The following is a 20679-nucleotide window of genomic DNA, read 5'->3' as shown; positions in this document are numbered from 1 at the left end:
TAGTTAGGTTAGAGCCTAAGATACTGTGACAAAGAGGTACCAAATGAAGTGTCTTAGAATTTTAAAAAAGTTTTTCTGTCTCATACAACAGATTAAAAATGAGTAGTCTAGGTTGGAGGGGCAGCTCTGCTTTCTGTGGTCATTTAGGGTTCTGGTTCTTTCCACTCTCTTCCTTTCCCATTTTCTAAGTGTTAAAGCTGTGTGGTTGAAGGTAGGTCACAGGCAAGTCTGGGTTTCAGCTTGCATAAAGGGGGAAAAAAGAAGTCTAGGACTAGCAATCTTTTCTTAAGCTAGAAATGTAGAAATCTGCTAACACGGCCACACATAGCTGGAAGGGAGGCTGAGAGCTACAGTTCTTAGACAGGAACTGTTTATCTGGCTTAAACACTGTTACTTAGGAAGAAAACCATATCCTTTGACTCAATTCCATTTCTGATAACTATTTTATTTTATTTTTAAAGATTTTACTTATTTATTCATGAGAGACACAGAGAGAGAGGCAGACACAGGCAGAGGGAGAGGCAGGCTCCATGCAGGAGCCCGATGTGGGACTCAATCCCAGGTCTCCAGGATCAGGCCCTGGGCTGAAGGTGGCGCTAAACCGCTGAGCCACTTGGGCTGGCCCTGATTACTATTCTTTTTTTTTTTTTTTTAAATTTTTATTTATTTATGATAGTCACACAGAGAGAGAGAGAGAGGGGCAGAGAGAGAAGCAGAGAGAGAAGCAGGCTCCATGCACCGGGAGCCCGACGTGGGATTCGATCCCAGCTCTCCAGGATTGCGCCCTGGGCCAAAGGCAGGCGCCAAACCGCTGCGCCACCCAGGGATCCCCCTGATTACTATTCTAATGAAATAAGTTAATTGTAGAAAATGTGTTAATTAAAAAAATAATAAAAAGAAAAAAAGAAAAAAAGAAAAAAAAAGAAAATGTGTTAATTACCTAACAATAATTCAGCCAAGGAGAATAATGTTCAGTATTACATATTAGAGAGGAAAATCACTTAGGAAACATCTGCATATATTATTGAAGCATTTTACTGGCCATGGTGAGGAATTAAAGTGGAAACCAGTGGAGGGTTTTCAGTAGAAGAGTGATTAAATTTAGGGGCACCTGGGTGGCTCAGTGGTTGAGTGTCTGCCTTTGGCTCAGGTCATGATCCTGGAATCCTGGGATTGAATCCTGCATCAGGCTCCCTGCATGGAGCCTGCTTCTCTCTCTGCCTGTGTCTCTGCCTCTCTCTTTGTGTCTCTCATGAATAAATAAATAAAATCCTTAAAGAAACAGAAGAGTGATTCAATTTAAGAATTGAATCGGCTTGTTCGGCGACTGAGTGGCTCAGTCAGTTAAGTGTCTGCCTTTAGCTTGGGTCATGATCCCAGAGTCCTGGGATCAGGCCTTGCACCAGGTTCCCTGCTTTGCGGGAGCTTGCTTCTTCGCCCCCTCCCTCTGCTTGCTGCTCCCACTGCTTGTACTCTCACTCTGTCAAATAAATGAATAAAATATTTTATTTTTTATTAAAAAATTATTTTTAATAAAGATTTTATTTATTTATTCATGAGACATAGAGAGAGAGAGAGAGAGAGAGAGAGAGAGAGAGAGAGAGAGGCAGAGACACAGGCAAAGGGAGAAGCAGGCTCCATGCAGGAAGCCCCATGCTGGACTTGATCCCGGGACTCTGGTATCATGTCCTGAACCGAAGGCAGATGCTCAACAACTGAGCCACCCAGGCATCCTAATATATATATGTATATATATATATATTTAAACAGTATATTCTACTTGCTGTTTAGAGGACAGGGTGGAAGCAGTTGCCATAGTCCAGGAGATGAATGATGATAGTAGTTTGAACTAGGGTTTTAGCAGTAGTAGTAGTATAGTCAATTGAATATTAAACTTTTATTAGCTGTATAGATTTTGGAAGGAACATTTTGTCTGTGAGGCCAAATTTCCCACTTTACTTAGCCCATATAATAAGAGATAATGGCAAAAGATCACTAAGTGGGGTATTGGTACAGACATATACCTGGAGTGTTATTTTAAAATGTTCAAAGTTAATTATATTTGTAAAGTTTGAGAAAAAATGCCAAGAAACTCAAAAAGATATTTCTCAAGTAAAAAAAGGATCATTTTACTTTTCTTGTACCTTAGTTTATTAATACGCTCTTTCCCATGGAATAATCACAAAATATGAAAACCTTAGTTTTCATTATTATTATTTTCAAAGATTTTATTTATTTACTCATGAGAGACACTGAGACAGAGGCAGAGACACAGGCAGAGGGAGAAGCAGGCTCCATGCAGGGAGCCAGATGTGGGCCTCCATCCCGGTCCTGAGCCAAAGGCAGACATTCAACTACTAAGTCACCCAGCGTCCCTTCATTATTTTGTCTTGATTCCTTACATTTAAAGTAGATTGTAGGGGCATCTGGGTGGCTCAGTGGTTGAGCATCTGCCTTTGGCTCAGGGCCTGATCCTGGAGACCTGGGATCGAGTCCCACATCGGGCTCCTGCATGGAGTCTGCTTCTCCCTCTGCCTGTGTCTCTGCCTCTCTCTGTGTCTCTCATGAGTAAATAAATAAAATCTTAAAAAAAAAATGGATTGCAATATTTTTTATGTATTTACTGGAACCATAACATCAATATATAAGTAGTATCTATATATCCTCTTTGTTATGGAAATAATTTAATCTAATAATGATCTATTCAACTATGATTATTAATCTAATAACCTATTTGTCATTTTTTATATAATTTTTAAGTCATCTGTTTGTTTTGTGTCAAGCTTGTGATATTTTCTCCTGAAAAGATGACCAGCAGGACGCCTGGGTCGCTCAGTGGTTTGGCGCCTGCTTTTGGCCTGGGGCAGGGTCCTGGAGTCCCAGGATCGAGTCCTGCATTGGGCTCCCTGCATGGAGCCTGCTTCTCCCTCTGCATATGTTTCTGCCTCTCCCTCTCTCTCGGTCTCCCATGAATAAGTAAATAAAACTTAAAAAAAAAAAAAAAAAGAAAAGATGACCAGGTTGATTGTAACTATGGAATTCAATATGAGATTCCAGGAGGCAACTAATGTCTATTTGATTTCTATAGGGAATGAACCATATAAGAATAAAACTGAGTCAATTCACTTATTCTCAGTACTTGTTGAACACCTATTGTGTTTAACATGTATTTACATTATGTCACTGTAAATAATACCAAGGTGCATGACATTCAATGGATTTATAAGCTGATTAGAGAGATCCTGTGTCTACATAAATATGTGAAATATAATCGATAAACTAAATTCACAGGAAGTAATACAATTAAAGGAGACTAAGTGAATTCTCCTCTTAGCCACGGAAGAATTATACTTCTGATCACTGCAGTGTAATTTAGCTATGATTTTGCTTCATAAAAGCTTATTAATTTTGGTTATTCTTACCTTAAATGTTACATTTATTGCCATTTATCATCATAAAACCAAGATGAAACATGGCTCTGTTACTAGCCTTCAGATTTAGTATTAGACACAAAACATGTTATAAGCAGCTTTGATAAAGCTATTACTTCTTTGACTTATTACAGAAATAGAATTAGAAGCCCTGTGCCAGGGATGCCTGGGTGGCTCAGCGATTGAGCATCTGCCTTTGGCTCGGGTCATGACCCCAGGGTCCTGGGATCGAGTCCTGCATCGGGCTCCCCACGGGGAGCCTGGTTCTCCCTCTGCCTATGTCTCTGCCTTTCTCTGTGTGTCTCTCATGAATAAATAAATATCTTAAAAAAAAAAGCCCTGTGTCAAAAAAAGAAATATTATTTAAAACCATGCACATTGTTCGAATACCCTGCCTGCAAATCTCTTATCCCTGCTTTGTGCTAGGTACCTAGTAGGTGACCAATAAATGGGTTTGAATGAATGAATGCAAGCATGAATAGATGATTCTTAGGTTCTTCCTGCTTATCTGTCTGTCTGGGTCTATAGGTCTATTTCTGTTGGACTGAATGCGAGTTGCCTCACAGTGGAATTATTACACATGGCACTGGATCTAGTGGTTACCTCCCTGAGAAATTCTATGAACTAAAACCACTGGTAACTAGCTTAAATAAAATTCACAGAAAACCCACCAATATTTTATGTCTTAAACATATATATATGTATATATGTATAGTCTGCAGAAAAGTAGGGGGAAGTAGTAGTGATTTGCAGATGAAATTACTTCCATGGTTATTGGCATCTTGACTGTAGCTCATTTTTCACCTTCCCCGAGCTAGGCATGAAACTCCAGTTACTTCCCTCTATCTGATAAATTGTGGCTGCAAACAAATCCAAGTGTTTTTCTTGCTTATTTTTTCCTTCTGTTAGCAACAGAAGGAATCAGGCAAAAAAGTATTTTGTGAGAAAACAACAATTCCTTACTCTGTAACACCTGCTTAAATGTAAGCCAAAGGCACCCAAATGATGCAACCCATTAGTGTAGAAGAGGCTGGTGGATGGGCTGTCACGTCTGGCTGATGTGATGTCAGAGCAGATCATGTGGTGCTCTGTGGGCCGCTGGGACTGGCCCGCGGAAAGCACATGGATTACAGTCTGAGGCTGTAATGGGAAAGTCGGCTCCGGGGCTGCTGTATCATAGACACCAGCCTGCAGGGAAGCTGGGGGCTCTCCGATTTGCCCTGCTCTGGGGCCCCTCCTGCTGCGTGACTCACGGGCACATTGCAGAGAGAAGCTGCTGCTCCCAGTAAGTACTTAAAGAAGATTTTTATTCAGAGCATTCTGGAAGCAGGGAGGAAGTGTTGATGTTGATGAGGGGTTACTGGAAACCCTTTGTAGCACACTCTCCCAGGGTCTGGGCTGGGCAGCGTGGCTTTCCATGCCATCCTGGAGTTGATAGGCAGCGGTGATGTGCAAACGTCCCCCAGCCCTGATTTCGGTTTGTTCTCCATGTGATGTGTTTTTCTGAATTGCATTTTCTATTTTTGTAATTGTAGGATAGATTCGTTAGATCTGGTTAAAGTGAATTGATTTCAGATTCTCAGTCCCTTGAGTGGTCTTGGCGTTCTCTGTATGGTAAGCAGGGAGAGGGGAAAGAGGGTGGTGTCTCCCTTAGGCAGAATCACTGTTTATGTTAAGATATCGGCTGTGTCTGTGCTGGAGAAATATTTAGTGGTTGCCACCTCTTTTTTGCTTTGGGTAAGTAGGTGATGAGAAAGAAAGCAGGGTGAACCAGCAGTGAGGAGCAGTTGGATTTGAGGATTTACTGGTAAACCGAAATGCTGTTAATATATTCCTTTTTAATGGTCAGTTTTATATTAGGTAGTGTCAACGGACAGAACAGGTGCCAGTTGTGGAAGAATGATGGAGTTCTCTCTCCTTTTCCCAGCAAGCAAATTGTTTTTCTTGCTTTAGAAGCTCCGTTAAAGAGTGGTGAGAAGTGCAAGCAGTGTGGATTTCTAGGCACTGTTTTTTGTTGTTCTGCTGGTAACAAGCATTGCATTCCCACACTCATACATCAGAAGAGAGCCTCACGTCTGTGATGTTTAGGTGTGGTCTTTTTGGAGAGCAAGGGAATACATTCAGTAACATCTTATTGTTCCTTCAGGGCCTATAACACTAAATTTGTTTTAAGAGAGACTGAAAGTAAGTGCAGTTGGAAGGGGCTTTAAAGGGAAAATTAGGAGAAGAGATTGTTTATTTGCCTTGGCACTTCTCTGTGAACACTTGACAGAGTTTTAGGTCGAGGTGTAGGATGTCTTGAAAGACATAAGCAAATAATTAAATAATTAGGCTATGTCTTTAAGCACTGGGGAATATTTATTCTTTTTTTGCTTTGTTTTTAGGAATCACCCTAGTCTTTTCTTTGAGTCTCTGCACAAACTGTAGGCTTTGCAAAGCCTGATTCTAGATACATTTAGGCATTGAAGAAACTTTTGGGTGGGAAAGATGGAGGGATGAGAGCAAACAAAGTATGCTTAGATGAGATCTATTCTTTTTTATAGGCTTTTGCAATAGATGACTTAAGTCACAGAACATCAGACAACAGACAAGAGCTTGCCCCACCCATAATGTTGTGAACATGGATTATTCACTTGCCATTTTATTCCAATGAACTGCATAAGCACGAAGTGCAGAGAAGGTTCTATCTAATTCATTGTTTGAGTCCTATGAAACAGAGTACAAGCCAAATAAAATGAAGCCATAGAAAAATGAAGGCTCTCTCTTTCCTGCCCCACCCCATCTTGTTCTCCCTCCATATTGTTGAGTGAAGCTAGATTTATCCTGGAAGCTAGATTTATCCTTATTACTGTTTGTAATTTTGTTAGCCATTTCAGAAGAGCTGACAAAGGGCACAGGATATGCAGCTGGTACTTGCTGGAGGAGAGTAGGTGAGCACAGTGTGAGAAATGTTTTCAGAGATACTCTTACTGACTCAGCCCAGACCACACCCCCTTTTTTGGCTACATGCCAAGCACAGTATCTCTCTGTAGGGAAGCCTGATGAACTGATGCCCATGCTTTGGCACATTGATTCTTTGATTATAAAACCAAGGAGTCCTCATCTCTGCAGGCACACACCACCTGCTTCTCAGGGTAGGCATGCCATTTTAGGGGAGTTTTAGAATTTTTCTTCAAAAATGAATACCCTAGTATGAAAAGACATGGAAGAAAATTACTCATTTCCCCATCTCACTCACAAAAGCTCTGTTTGGTGTCTTTGTTTTCTTCATGTCTTAATCGTCGTTTTCAGCAGCCCATGATTAATGCATAGGGGCCATCTACACCCCAGATTTCTACTTTTCAGAGAAGGCTGATGCAGTCAGAGACTTAGAACTGGAACAGACCTTAAGGACTGACAGTCCATCCTCTTATTATTATTTTTTAAATTTTTATTTATTTATTTGACAGAGAGAGCACAAGCATGGGGAAACAGCAGGCCGAGGGAGAAGTAGAGGGAGAAGCAGTCTCCCTGCCGAGCAGGAAGCCTGATGCAGGTCTTGATCCCAGGACCCGGGAGCATGACCTGAGCTGAAGGCAGACACTCAACCTACTGAGCCACCCAGGTGCCCCAGTCCATCCTCTTTTACAGAGGGGGGAGACTGGCCTAAGTTATACGTGTCATGAATGACAGAATCAGGACCAGGAGCTGCTCTCCTGGCTCTCAGTGCACCTTTCACAATCACATAACTTAAGGAGAAGGCATTTTCTTACAAAGTTAGGTGTTTGGTTTTTTTTTTTTTTTTTCCAATTTTAGGTTATTTTTTCATTTTATTTAACTGTGGCACTACTGGACTAGTAAAATCAGTACAATTTCACATTTTTTTCCTAAGAATATTTTATTTTATTTTTTAAAAAAGATTTATTTATTTATTTATTCATGATAAACAGAGAGAGAGAGAGAGAGACAGAGGCAGAGACACAGGCCGAGAAGAAGCAGGCCCCATGCTGGGAGCCCGACGCAGGACTCGATCCTGGGACTCCAGGATCACGCCCTGAGCCAAAGGCAGGCGCTAAACCTCTGAGCCACCCAGGGATCCCCTCCTAAGAATATTTTAGACTAGGTTGGAAAATCCTTAAAAAGAAAAATTAAATTTTTTCTTAGGGGAGTAGTGTGTTCTTTGTGGGTAATGTGATGAGATCTCAAATACATGATTATTAGTTTTCCAATCCTGCCTTGCTGAGAATGTGGGCTACTCTAATTAGTAAAGTAATCATTATTCAAATAAGGCAAACAGATATCACAATAACACTGAGAAGCTTCTTCCCATTTGGGTAGTTTTTTTTTTTCTGTTTTTTTCAAAGATTTTATATTTAAGTACTCTCTACATCCAACATGGGGCTTGAACTCACAACCCTGAGATCAAGTGTCACATGCTCCACTGACTGAGCTAGCCAGGCACCTCTGGGTAGTTTTCTGAGTCATATTAATGTTGTTTCTTTATGCAGGCCCTATTCACGGTGACTATTTAAAACCATTTAAGAGATGTTTCAGCTTAACTTACTCTCTTTAGATTACTGCTAGACCTGAAAGAGATTTTCAAAAAATAGTTGTTGATTGAATGATAGAATATACAGAACATTATAGTGCCTGCTTATGAGTATATTAAGATTTAAAAGGCAACACAATGTTATGCTCTTCCATAATTATATTAGAATACCCATCTGTTAATTACTTGGTCTCGTTTTAGTCAGAGTGAGATTCATATATTTGTTTGAAATCAAGATAAATATGAATACATGTCACATGTAATTCATCTATACAAATGCTGTTTGTAAAAGCAATAAACATATCATTAGATTGGGTGTTGTTTAATTACATTTTTTAGAAATCTTGACTACAATACAGAGGACCTGTGATTCTATCCTTAATGTGTAATAATCAGTTTCTCCTGATCTAGTGAGAGCATCTTTTCATTCTAGACATTAAACTATAGTGATATATTGGAAGAAATTAGTTCTGGTGGCTTTGAGTGGTTTCAGCAAGAATAATTGGGACACTGTTCCAAAGAGCCTGCACTCTCTAGCTCAGAAACAAATGGCTGCATGTGTGACATTTCTAAATGGTGACATCTTCAAGGAACCCTCTGGCTGATTTCTTATTTTAAGTTTCAGGTTATACTGGGAAAAAAGAAAACAGAAAAGAGAAGTCGGGTATTAATTTCTAATATTTCTAATATTTAAGACAAAGACTTAAAATATAAGATATCACTTACTTTAAACAGATCTAAGAGGAAATGCAAGAATAATGTTCAAGGAAACCCCAATACAGTGAATAGCTGCTGTCCTTGTTGTAAATTCCACTTTTTAAGGTCTTGGATGCCTTTAACTGGTTCCATTTAGGGAGAAAGCACAAGCGAATATCTCTTGCTGTAAACAAAGCAACAGATTTAAGTTAATGCTAATGTGTTCACAGCCAGAGCCAAAAGCTTTTCAGGGTTATTATAACACACTGGGCTCTTAGCCCATCCATCTAAATGTCTAAAGTAGACTAAAGTTATGGATCAGCCCATTGTATACACCATCCCACATGAGAGCCAGATGCTACTGTTTACTGTGCTAGTAACTTTGCCAGCTTCAATGTGAAATCTGAGATTACTGTTTGGGGTCAATTGAAGTTATAGATTGATTTCTTTGATCATGAATTTAAGCTCCTACACTCCAGTCTGTTTTGATTAATTCTGATTTTTTAGAACAATCTCCTAAACTTAATTTACACCCAACTGTCTAAACTGTTTAGATGGAGGGCTTCCTCATGAAAACTGTGTTTATTTATTATCTTTTGGGTCTTTGGGTTTGATGTAGGTCTTCAGGATATTTTTTTCCTTTATCTTGAGCATGGAAAAGAAGTCATGAAGTTCTGTTGCACAACACCATACTTGAAAATATCAATCACCACAACACAACTTTTGAGAAGATTTGGTAGAAAAATATATATGTGGAAAATGATTTAGGAAAAGATTATCCACTGTCCTCTGTCAAAAAGAACATTCCATCATTTAAGACCTAGTATTGGGTTTTATTGACATTGTTAGATCTTTGTTCCTTAGTTTTAATCTTAATTTGATTTGTGCCTTTTTTATGAGATTAAGCTGGTTTTTGAGGAAGTATCAAAAGTAATAATAATAACAACAATAGCAGCTGGCATATGCTGAGCACTTCCCATATGCTAGACCCTTAATAACATTCCATTTATTTATGGACATTTCACAGATGGTAAGGTGAATTTGCACTAAAGTTCATGACTTGTCAGCTCAGATTCCAACCAGGTCTTCCTAAGTCTAAAGCTCTATCTATAACTTATGCTATTGTTTCAAGTATAGATTTCTATAGAGTTGTGCACACAAACATAAAGGTTGTGACAAAGACCTTTTTATGTATAACACACAGATTTGGGGAGGGGTGTGTTGACTTATAGCTAAGGAGAGAATGCCTTTATTTTTGGTAAGATTTCATTGTGTCAATAAATTGTGGTGTGATATGGTTAAAAGAAATGGCAAATGCTTAGGAGTTATAATTGCCTGCTTGTTAGTTCTGCTATAAGTACCTAGAAGACAGTCCCCACAGCAAGTTCCCAATGAAAATATCATAATTCAACAAAAATTTGTAGTACAGGACCTTATTCTTAAAAGCACAGTTCTTTTAACTATCCAAAACATGGTAGCTTTGTAGTCAGTTTAACTTGCAGTGAAATAATTAGGGATTTCCTAAAAGTAATCAGTATAACTTAATGCCCTAATAAAAATATTTCACAGAACACTTTGATTAGAAGTCTGAAAAAGCACAGTATCATATTTATTATGTTTTCCTCCTTTCGCACATCAGTTCATCTTCCCTAACTTGAGTAGTTAATTGTCCATTTACCTTAGACTTCTTCTATTTGTTTTAAGATTTTATTTATTTATTTGAGAGAAAGAGCATGCATGAGCAGGGGGTGGGGCAGAGGGTTAGCAGAGTCCCCGAGGGGCAGGGAGCCCCACTCAGGACTCAATCCAAGGACCCCAGGATCATGACTTGATTCAAAAACAGACATGCCCAACTGACTGAGCCACCCAGGCTCCCACCTTAGACTTCTTTAATGCTCCTCGAGAGAAGAGCTGTTTTATCACCTTTGTCTTCCTAGAAATGAGCACAGGGATTGGTGTAGGATGTTCTTTATTCTCAAAATTGCCATCTGCCATGAGGCCCACCTCTTTAAAGGTGTAAGTTTAGTGGTTGAAGCTCAAAGAAGGATTTCTTTGACATTTGAAGAGAACACATTGTGGAAAAACAGAACAAAAACCAGAAAACAAAATGTAAATAATCCAAACTGACTTGCTTGTGTCTTGTTTTTTAGCAAAGCAGTTTCACAGATCCTTTTATGCTAATCAGACTATCCATTGTTGTGGTTTTTGTTTGTGATACTTAAAAGTATACCCTTGAATGTAGTATTCAAGTGCTAATGAAAAAAATAGGTTCCAAAAGTTTCACATGATTAGATCTTTTCTCATCTTGGTGTTGGAATATCAATGTCTTAATTCATAATTTTTCCTTATATCTTAATATAAATAAAATTTTAAAAATAAATAAAAATAAAAAATTTTTATTTATTTTTAAAATTTTAAAAAAGATTTTATTTATTTGAGAGAGAGAGAGAGAGAGAGAAAGAGAGTGCACAGTGGGAAAGGGGGAAGGAGAAGCAGATTCCCCTCTGAGCAGGGCTCCATCCCATGATCCTGGAGACCATGACCTGAACCAAAGGCAGATGCTTAACCCACTGAACCACCCTGGAACCCCTATCATTGGGTTTTATAATAATGGAAACATTAAACCATCCCTAATGAAGAATAAAGGTGTGTTGAGAGTAGATTTTGCATCATTTTACAGTCATACGATTATTTTGTTTTACTCAGAAAGCACTATTGTTCCTTCACATTGTACATTTTATGCTTATGAAAACTTTGTTGATATCCATATATAAAAATATTCTTTCTAGTTGTAAAGTTACTTGTAGAGTAATACTGCAGAATTTTAAACACCTCATTCTGGTATTGTATGGTATTCACTTTCAGAATAAATGGAATTCTGTAAGAACATTTGGCTCAGATGTTACTAAAAATAATTGTTGCTGTAAAATCTCACACAGGGAATAACATTCCATGGTTTTCTACTTGTTATGCATTTTTGCTTTGTTTCCATTTGAGATTGAAAAGAGGAAATCTTAAAAAAAAAAGAAAAGAGAGGGATCCCTGGGTGGCGCAGTGGTTTGGCGCCTGCCTTTGGCCCAGGGCGCGATCCTGGAGACCCGGGATCGAATCCCACGTCGGGCTCCTGGTGCATGGAGCCTGCTTCTCCCTCTGCCTGTGTCTCTGCCCCTCTCTCTCTCTGTGTGACTATCAAAAAAAAAAAAAAAAAAGAGGAAATTTAGAAGAAATATTTTAAAAGGAAATGTATGGGTGCTTTTTTTTTTTTTTAAAAAAAAAAGATTTTATTTATTTATTCATGAGAGACACCCAGAGAGAGGCAGAGACACAGGCAGAGGGAGAAGCAGGCTCCCTAAGGAAAGCCTGGTGTGGGACTCAATCCTCAGACCTGGGATCACACCCTGAGCTGAAGGAAGACACTCAACTGCTGAGCCACCCAGGCGTCCCGTATGGGTGCTTTATAAGCTCCCAGTATGCTGCCTCAGTTAAATCTACATTGTTGCTGTAAACAGACAACTATATACTTGTTTTTAGGCACTAACATATTTAAATTCTTTAAAATTTACTTTAGAAAAAGGCAAATCTTCCTAAAGATAGCTAGCACAGTATATGTTAGTTAATCTATACTTAGCTAGACCAAGTAGGTTGGAAGGACAGAAAATGATCTGTAGTACTTACATTGTGAGGTAAATTTCATTTGGACATGGAACAGTTTTTTGTTTTTTTCTTTTAAAGATTTTATTTATTTATTGATGAGAGACACACAGAGAGAGGCAGAGACATAGGCAGAGGGAGGAGCAGGCTCCTTGAGGGGAGTCTGATGTGGGACTTGATTCCAGGATCCCAGGATCACTACTGAGCCAAAGGCAGATGTTCAACCCGTGAGCCACCCAGGTGCCCCTCTCTGGAGTATTTTATTTTTAAAAAATATTTTAAAATTGTATTTATTTATTCATGAGAGACACACAGAGAGAGGGCAGAGACACAGGCAGAGGGAGAAGCAGGCTCCATGTAAGGAGCCTGATGTGGGACTCGATCTGGGGACTCTGGGATCATGACCTGAGCCAAAGGCAGACCCTCAACCACTGAGCCACCCAGGCGCCCCTAAAAATCTAGATTTTTATCCTGTAGAAGACCCCACTTTCTGTGTTTGACTGTCTCCTCCAGGTACTATTCCACTTGTTCCTCTATTCCTTGTATTTGAGGCTTGATGAAATTCATGTTGAATATTTTTGGCAAGAATTCTTTCTAAGTGCTTCTTGTTTAAGTGGTTCTTGTTTTCTTGCTGTATCACTTTGAAAGGCTCATACATCTCATGTTTCATTTTGAGTGATCCTAAGATTGAGCAGAGGGCTTGGGTGGTATCAGTCTGATTTGCCTGTATAAAGTTTCCCATTAACGTTTCACCTAATGTTTTTGGCATCCAGTGATTCTTTTTGCTTTAGTCCTTTATTCCATTAAGGGTTGCAAAATGACTTTCTAATTCATTCATTCATTTTGCATTTATTACCTGGGATTTTTTTTAATTTTTAAATTTATTTTATTTTTTATTAAATATTTTATTTATTCATTCATGAGAGACACAGAGAGAGAGAGGCAGAGACACAGGCAGAGGGAGAAGCAGGCTCCACGCAGAAAGCCTAATGCGGGACTCCATCCCGGGACTCCAGGATCATGCCCTGGGCCAAAGGCAGGCACCAAACCGCTGAGCCACCCAGGGATCCCCAGCTGGGATTGTTCAACGAAGACACTTCCCTCATCAAATTTTGATTAGTCTAAATAGAGTTGGTTTATTCTTCTTAAAGACCGTATAGCATTTTATTGTACCCTAATTCGGTCTCCTATGGATGGATATTTAGAATTTTTAAAAAAATTAAGCTCTACTGCCAATGTGGGGCTCAAACTCATGACCCCAAGATCAAGAGTCACATGCTCTACTGACTGAGCCAACCAGGCAGCCCTTAGAATGTTTCTTTTGCTATTTCTTTAAATATTTTTTTTTCTAAAAAAAAAAAATAATAATAAAATAAATAAATATTTTTTTTCTAACTGCTTTACCTTGTATACTTACGTATTTATAGTGAGTAGTAAAACTATGGAATTTTAAGAGAGTTATATTTTAATTGAAAAATTCTTGCATTTTTACTTTCTGTATGTTAGCTTAGTATAAATGCGAGAGAGTCAGACAGACCTGTATTTTAACCCTGGATCACTTATTAATCATAGGACCTTGGACAAGTTACTTATTCTTTCTAAGACTCTTATATTGTGAATAACAATAATATCTGACTCCGAGATTGTTTTAAGAATTAAATAAAATAGGGTAGCCTCGGTGGCTCGGCAGTTTAGCGCCGCCTTCAGCCCAGGGCCTGATCCTGGAGACCCGGGATTGAGTCCCGCGTCAGGCTCCCTGCGTGGAGCCTGCTTCTCCCTCTGCCTGTGTCTCTGCCTCTCTCTCTCTCATTCTCTCTCTGTGTGTCTCATGAATGAATGAATGAATGAATGAATAAATAAATAAATCTTTAAAAAAATCCTTGGTATAGTGCCTATTCATACAGTGAGTGTTGAATAAGATAAAAATTTTTGTTAATATTTGAGAATTAATTGAAATAACACGTGCAAAGTCCATTGTACAGAACCTTATAAATAGATGCTAAATAAGTAAGGCGACTCTTCTCCCTTTCTTCACTTTTCCCCAGTAATGAAGATTATTCTTTCTCCCAATCATTTTCAGGAATAAAAAAGAAAGAAAGAAAGAAAGAAAGAAAGAAAGAAAGAAAGAAAGAAAGAAAGAAAGAGAAAGAAAGAGTCAACTGCCCTGAGCTTTTTGCTGAGAGAAGTCATTCTGTAATTCTATTAGTCTTTCTGGAGACCCTCCAGGTATTGTTTGGGTCACAGCTTCTTATTCCAGGAAACCTTCTTGCATATTGAGGATGCTAATTTTCAGACTGTCTCAGTCCAGAAAGGACCAGATAGAATGCAAACCACACTGCATTTTAACCTTGAGCTGTGGAAATAGTGTTCTTCCTCTCTGCCTTGCCCCCTCTGCCTCATCCATGGTTTCCAGTTCAGTTTTAGGATTAAAAAGTTAGCCTGATGTAACTCTGTGTCTGTTTTATTCCCTGTCCTCTGTCTAAATTCAGTGTGGGAATTAAAACTAAAAAGTATTGGGGGGCCTGGCTGGTTTAGTCAGTGGATCGTGTGACTCTTGATCTTGGGGTTTTGAGTTCAAGCCCCACACTGGATGTGGAGATTACTTAAAAAAAAAAAAAAAAAACAACTAAATAGAATCATGACAAATTAATCTTTCCATCAAATTTGATTCCATCAAATCATGGCATTTGCCTGAAAATTGATTAATTTTTTTTAAAAGGATTTTATTTATTTATTCATGAGAGACACAGAGAATGAGAGAGAGAGGCAGAGACACAGGCAGAGGGAGAAGCAGGCTCCATGCAGGGAGCACAATGAGGGACTTGATCCTGTGATCCCAGAATCATGCCCTGAGCCCAAGGCAGAAGCTCAACTGCTGAGCCACCCAGGTGTCCCTTTTTTTTCTAGCAACACATGAGAATTACTATTTCATCTGCTCTCTTGGTATTTCTCTTTTCCATATATTCCTTATATTTGAAACATCTTAAGGCCTTAGCTTTATTGCTCTACTTTCCTCTATCAAATCATGGCCACTCCTTCCTCTTTCCCCTGTGGACTTTTCTAACATCCCCTCTTCTTACTTTCTGCCTACATCCTATAACCTTTCAATTCTTTTTTTTTTTTTTTAAATTCATGAGAGACACACACACACGGAGAAAGGCAGACACATGGGCAGAGGGAGAGGCAGGCTCCCTGAGGGGAGCCCAATGTGGGACTCGATCTTGGGACCCCAGATTCATGCCCTTAGTCAAAGGCAGACGCTCAATCGCTGAGCTACCCAGGCGTCCTTAACTTTTCGATGTTTAGTAGTACCATATATCTGTGAAGTGAGGAAATATTTTGCACCACTCCTTATCTGTGATTGGATAAAGCTTTCTTGCCATTATCTTATTTCTTTTTCCTGTGTTCCTATGTAATCCTCACAAGCTCTGTACTTTTGTTCACTGATCCCAAGGTTTTAGATATACAGAATGCAAAATGGTTAAGTGATTTGAAAAGTTGTGTTGAAGATAATAACATAGAGCCAGCAATGCAGACTTGAAAGAACACTTGGCTCTCTGATGTTCAGGATCATGCTGTTTTTCAATGAAATCTGCTGAAGGGGCACATACATATTTTATTTTATTTTATTTTTTCACATACATATTTTAGTAACAGCCTGGTCATTCTATTTTTTTTTTAAGATTTTTATTTTTATTTATTCATGAAAGACACAGAGACAGAGAGAGGTAGAGACACAGGCAGAGGGAGAAGCAGGCTCCATGCAGGGAGCCCGACATGGGACTCGATCCCGGGACTCCAGGATCACGCCCTGGGCTGAAGGCAGGCGCTAAACCACTGAGCCACCCAGGGATCCCCAGCCACCCAGGGATCCCCAAGTCTGGTCCTTCTAATGATACTCATCTATTTTGAAGAAGGATATCATGAACATGGGCTGAGTCTTTAAAGAGTGATGATACTACATATTTTGACAAATTTGAATGACTTCTTCAGTATTAAAAGGTGGTTTGGTTAAAATAAATGCTATTTGGGGGGATGCCTGGGTGGCTCAGTCAATTAAATATCTGACTCTTGATTTTAACTCAGGTCATGATCTTGAGGGTCATGAGATCAAGCCCCATGGAGCCTGCTTAAGATTCTCTCCCTCTCCCTCTGTCTCCTCCCTTCCACTCTCTCTCTAAAATAAATGAATAAATCTTAAGAAGCAGATAAATGCTGTTTGGTGTATTAATTAAGATTTGGAGCATCACAAATTCTCATAGAATGGCACTACTCCTTAAGTAATAAGTTGCAGTATAAAGCAGAGGGAGGGGATCCCTGGGTGGCGGCGCGGTTTAGCGCCTGCCTTTGGCCCAGGACGCGATCCTGGAGACCCGGGATCGAATCCCACGTTGGGCTCCCGGTGCATGGAGCCTGCTTCTCCCTCTGCCTGTGTCTCTGCCTCTCTCTCTCTCTCTCTGTGATGCCTATCATAAATTAAAAAAAAAAATTAAAAAAATAAAATAAAGCAGAGGGAAAAGATCAAGCACCGGGAGGCTGCTTATTTCTCCAATTATCTTAGGATTAACTCATGATGAGATCAGATTTCAATAACCAACTTTCATAATGATCCATGTCTGCTCTTCATTTTGGGTATAGAGATTATTAGTGTTTTGATTAAAGGGTGGCTTAAAAATTATATGTAATAGTTGAAATTTTCTCTTGCTCATTCTCAGTGCCTGGGACTGCTTCAGGGGGAAAACCTCTTAAAAATGCCTGTTTCTGATATTTCTCTGCTAGTTTTGCACTCCTCTGTATGTTGGGCAATGGATTGTTGTTCCCAATCTATGAATGAAAGCATTTCTCCTCTTACTCTCACATTTTCATTCAACAGTAATTTATTAAGCAACTATTATGTGCTCTGCCTGGTGCCTCATGCTGCAGGTACAAAGATGAGCAAGACATGGCCCCAGTGTAACAGCTGGCTCTAGAGCAAGCATCTCTGACTGGCACAAACTGGGTTCACTCTGGGGCCATCCTGTGGTCTCTCTTGGCCCCCTACATCAACTTTGAATAAGAATCTTGGAATAGGCTTAGGAATCTGCATTTTTGTCAAATGATTCTTAGGCATTGGCACAGAGCATGATAGGAGTCAGGTGGTACATGGGAAGAGTAGCGGTGAGCATACAATATATTGCTTCTTTTAGAGAGAGCTTTCTACTCAGCATTAACATTTCTGGGAGGCTCTTCAGGAGGGAAATACCTTCCTGGCTCCAAGAAGCTTCCCCTGGAGGAGGCAGGCTGAAGGGCTAGAGGAAAGGAATGTGTGAATTCTGTCTTGAAAGTCATGGTCCTGGATTGAGGGCCAATGTTCTGGGTTGAGAGGATAAGAGCCAAGGATTTGGATCCCTAGAAGATTCGTAATTTTGCTCCTGCAGTGTCTAAGAGGGAGGACATAGCCAACAGTTAATATTGTGAGGATTCATTTAAGAGAGAAAAATGCAGAGATGAAACTATAAGAGCTAACACATATACAATGTCTTGCTATGCCTAGCTTGTTTCAAGCACTTTATATATTCATTCAGTCCTAACAATAATTTTATGAGATTGATGCCAGTCCTATCATCTTTGTTTTATAAATGAAGAAACAGAGAGGTTATGTAATACTCAAAGTCCACTAGCAGAGCCAGGATTTCAACACAGATAGGTGTGGAGCAGAATATAAACTCATTACCACTGCCTTCCACTGCCTCTCAGAAGCATTATCACTGGAAATGGTAAAAGCAGAAGCACACATCTTTCATACTGTTCTACTTGAGTGTTGACTTCTTTCAGCTTGTCACCCAATAATACCCATCCTTCCTCATGGGCCACACAAAGAACATTTGTGGAAACCCTGACAATTGCCCTCTTAAATGCCGTGATGCCTGGTTTCTTCTGTTTTAGAGAAGAGATTACATGCATCTTTTTATTGTTACCTTATAATCTAGATGCGTGTGAAAATCCCCTTTACAGTAGATCTGGTCCTTCATTGCCTGGAGCACTATTTTTAGAGACAAACCCGCAACATCTTAGCCTTTAAGCAAGTGTGTGATGTAAAAAAAAAAAAAAAAAAAAGAAAATTTGCAGTGCCTATTTAGAAGGATGAAAAACTTTTCAGTCTTTTAAGTTTGATTTTAAGATCGGATTGGGTATCTAAAGGCTTTTGTGTGTGTATTCAGTAATGTGGGAATTATTAACAAATTTTAAAAAATGGTAACAAGGAGAAAGACATTTTAATTGCACTTGAGCTTCTGACATGAAGAGTTGTTTAACTTGAATTATTTTTCAGGAGCTATATTACTTTGCATCTTGTACCAGATGATGGAGACCCAGCTTAGACACTGATCTAAAGATGCCCTGAATCAGAAGCAAGTCAGTGAGCTATGAGATGGCTCTTTTTTTTTTTTTCTTCTTTTCCCCTGCAGTATGAAGAGCAAGAGGGCTGCCATTGGAAATTTTGCTCCAGCCTGGCAACTTAACCTTTTTCTCTTGTTGCAAAAGTTATACCTACAAAACATTATCTTATTGACCAAATCATTCTCAGATATAGGTTTGTTACATAAACACTTATTCTTTTACTCATCCAATACCCTCGCCTACCTGTGCTAGCTCTGGTTAGATTTACTGTAGGTCATGGTTATTTTTGGCTATGAAAAGATGCATAAACTTCTCATAACTCAGGAATCACTATAGACTCTACTGAATATCCAAATACCACTGATTTTCATTAGTTTCAATGTAATTATTATTATTATTATTTTCAATGTAATTATTTTTGATTAAAAATAGTATGTGCTTCTTGGGTACTTGGGTGGCTCAGTCAGTTAAGTGTCTGCCTTTGCTTAGGTCATGATCCCAGGGTCTTGGGATTGAGTCCTGAGTTGGCTCAGGGAGTCTGTTTTTCCCTTTGCCCCTCCTTCCACTCATTCTCTCTCTTAGATAAAAATAAATAAAATCTTTAAAAAAATAGTATGTGCTTTTTTTTTAAGGTTTTATTTATGCATGAGAGACACAGAAAGAGAGGCGGAGACACAGGCAGAGGGAGGAGAAGCAGACTCCATTCAAGGAGCCCGATGTGGTACTCAATCCCAGGAATCTGGATCATGCCCTGAGCCAAAGGCAGATGCTCAACTGCTGAGCCACCCAGGTGTCCCTATTATGTGCTTCTTAAAAAAAAAATCAATAGAAGAAGACATGTTTTAAGTAAAAGGTGAACAGCACTCACCTCATATTATTTTCAATGTCAGCAGACATCTGGTGCTTCTTTTAAAATAACATTCCTGGGGATCCCTGGGTGGCTCAGTGGTTTAGCACCTGCCTTCGGCCCAGGGCATGATCCTGGAGTCCTGGGATCGAGTCCCATGTCAGGCTTCCTGCATGGAGCCTGCTTTTCTCTCTGCCTCTCTCTCTCTCTGTCTCACATGAATGAATAGATAAAATCTTTAAACACACACACACACACACACACACACACACACACACACACACACACACATTCCCACTAAAGAAAGCAATAGCTTCAACTTGTGATGACTAGAGTTAATGATTCCTGAGTAATTTCTTTATTTTTAACTACTCAGAGATTATGTTAGTTTCTTATTGCTCCTGTAACAAATTCCCACAAATTTGGCAGCCAACACAAAAATATTACTTAATATTCTGGAGATCAGAGGTCCCCAAAGTGTGTTTTACTGGGCTGAAACCAAGGTGTTGGCAGGATTGTGGTTCCTCTGAAGTCTCTAGGGGAGGATTTGTTGCTTTTTTGCTTTTTTGAAATTCTAGAGGCTTTTTTGAAATTCTAGAGGCTACCTGTACTTCTTGGCTCCTGATGCCATCCTCTGTATCCAAAGAACATCACTCCAGCCTCTGGTTCTGTCACCACATAGACTTCTTCCTTGTTGACCCTCTTGTCTCTTTATAAGAATCCTACCTGGATGATTTTCCATTTCAAAGTCCTTAGTTTAATCACATCAGGAAAGTCCCTTTTGCCATATGTGGTAACATTTACAGGTTCTTAGGATTAAGATGTGGACATCCTTGGGAAGAGGGCATTATTAAGTCTACTGTAGAGATGTATGACTCTGCTAAGGGATTAATATTAAATTAGCATTTCTCCTTCAACTCTTCTTTCTGTTTTCATCCAACTACCAGAAGCTCCATTGTGATCTTGGATTTGTTTTATCTGAGAATACCTGACAGTGATGTGAGGATGGTCCTAGATCAACATTCTCCAAACTGAAGCTCATATTATGGTGCATAAAATGTTAAGAGATACTCTATGTTAAAAAATGTTCTGCATCAAATAAGATTTAAGAACATTGCAAGGTCCATCCCACCAACTTTTATCTTTAA

At 39.3% G+C, this 20679-nt stretch overlaps 1 protein-coding gene across 2 annotated transcripts in view; it reads left to right on the top strand.

Moving 5' to 3' along the window:
• Nucleotides 1-20679, top strand: part of ANK2 (ankyrin 2) — a 654899-nt gene that overhangs the window by 101169 nt on the left and 533051 nt on the right. Inside the window, exon 1 of one of the 2 annotated variants that reach the window (XM_055342396.1) lies at nucleotides 4615-4716. The exons of the other annotated variant lie outside the window; for it this stretch is intronic. The gene's annotated coding sequence lies outside the window, so the exon portion shown is untranslated. Of the gene's footprint in view, nucleotides 1-4614; nucleotides 4717-20679 lie in introns of those variants that run through there. 2 annotated transcript variants of the gene reach the window in all.

Source organism: Nyctereutes procyonoides, unplaced genomic scaffold (genome assembly GCF_905146905.1).
Source record: "Nyctereutes procyonoides isolate TBG_1078 unplaced genomic scaffold, NYPRO_anot_genome, whole genome shotgun sequence".
Taxonomy (NCBI): Eukaryota; Metazoa; Chordata; class Mammalia; order Carnivora; family Canidae; genus Nyctereutes; species Nyctereutes procyonoides.
This window is presented reverse-complemented; position numbering and strand designations above follow the sequence as displayed.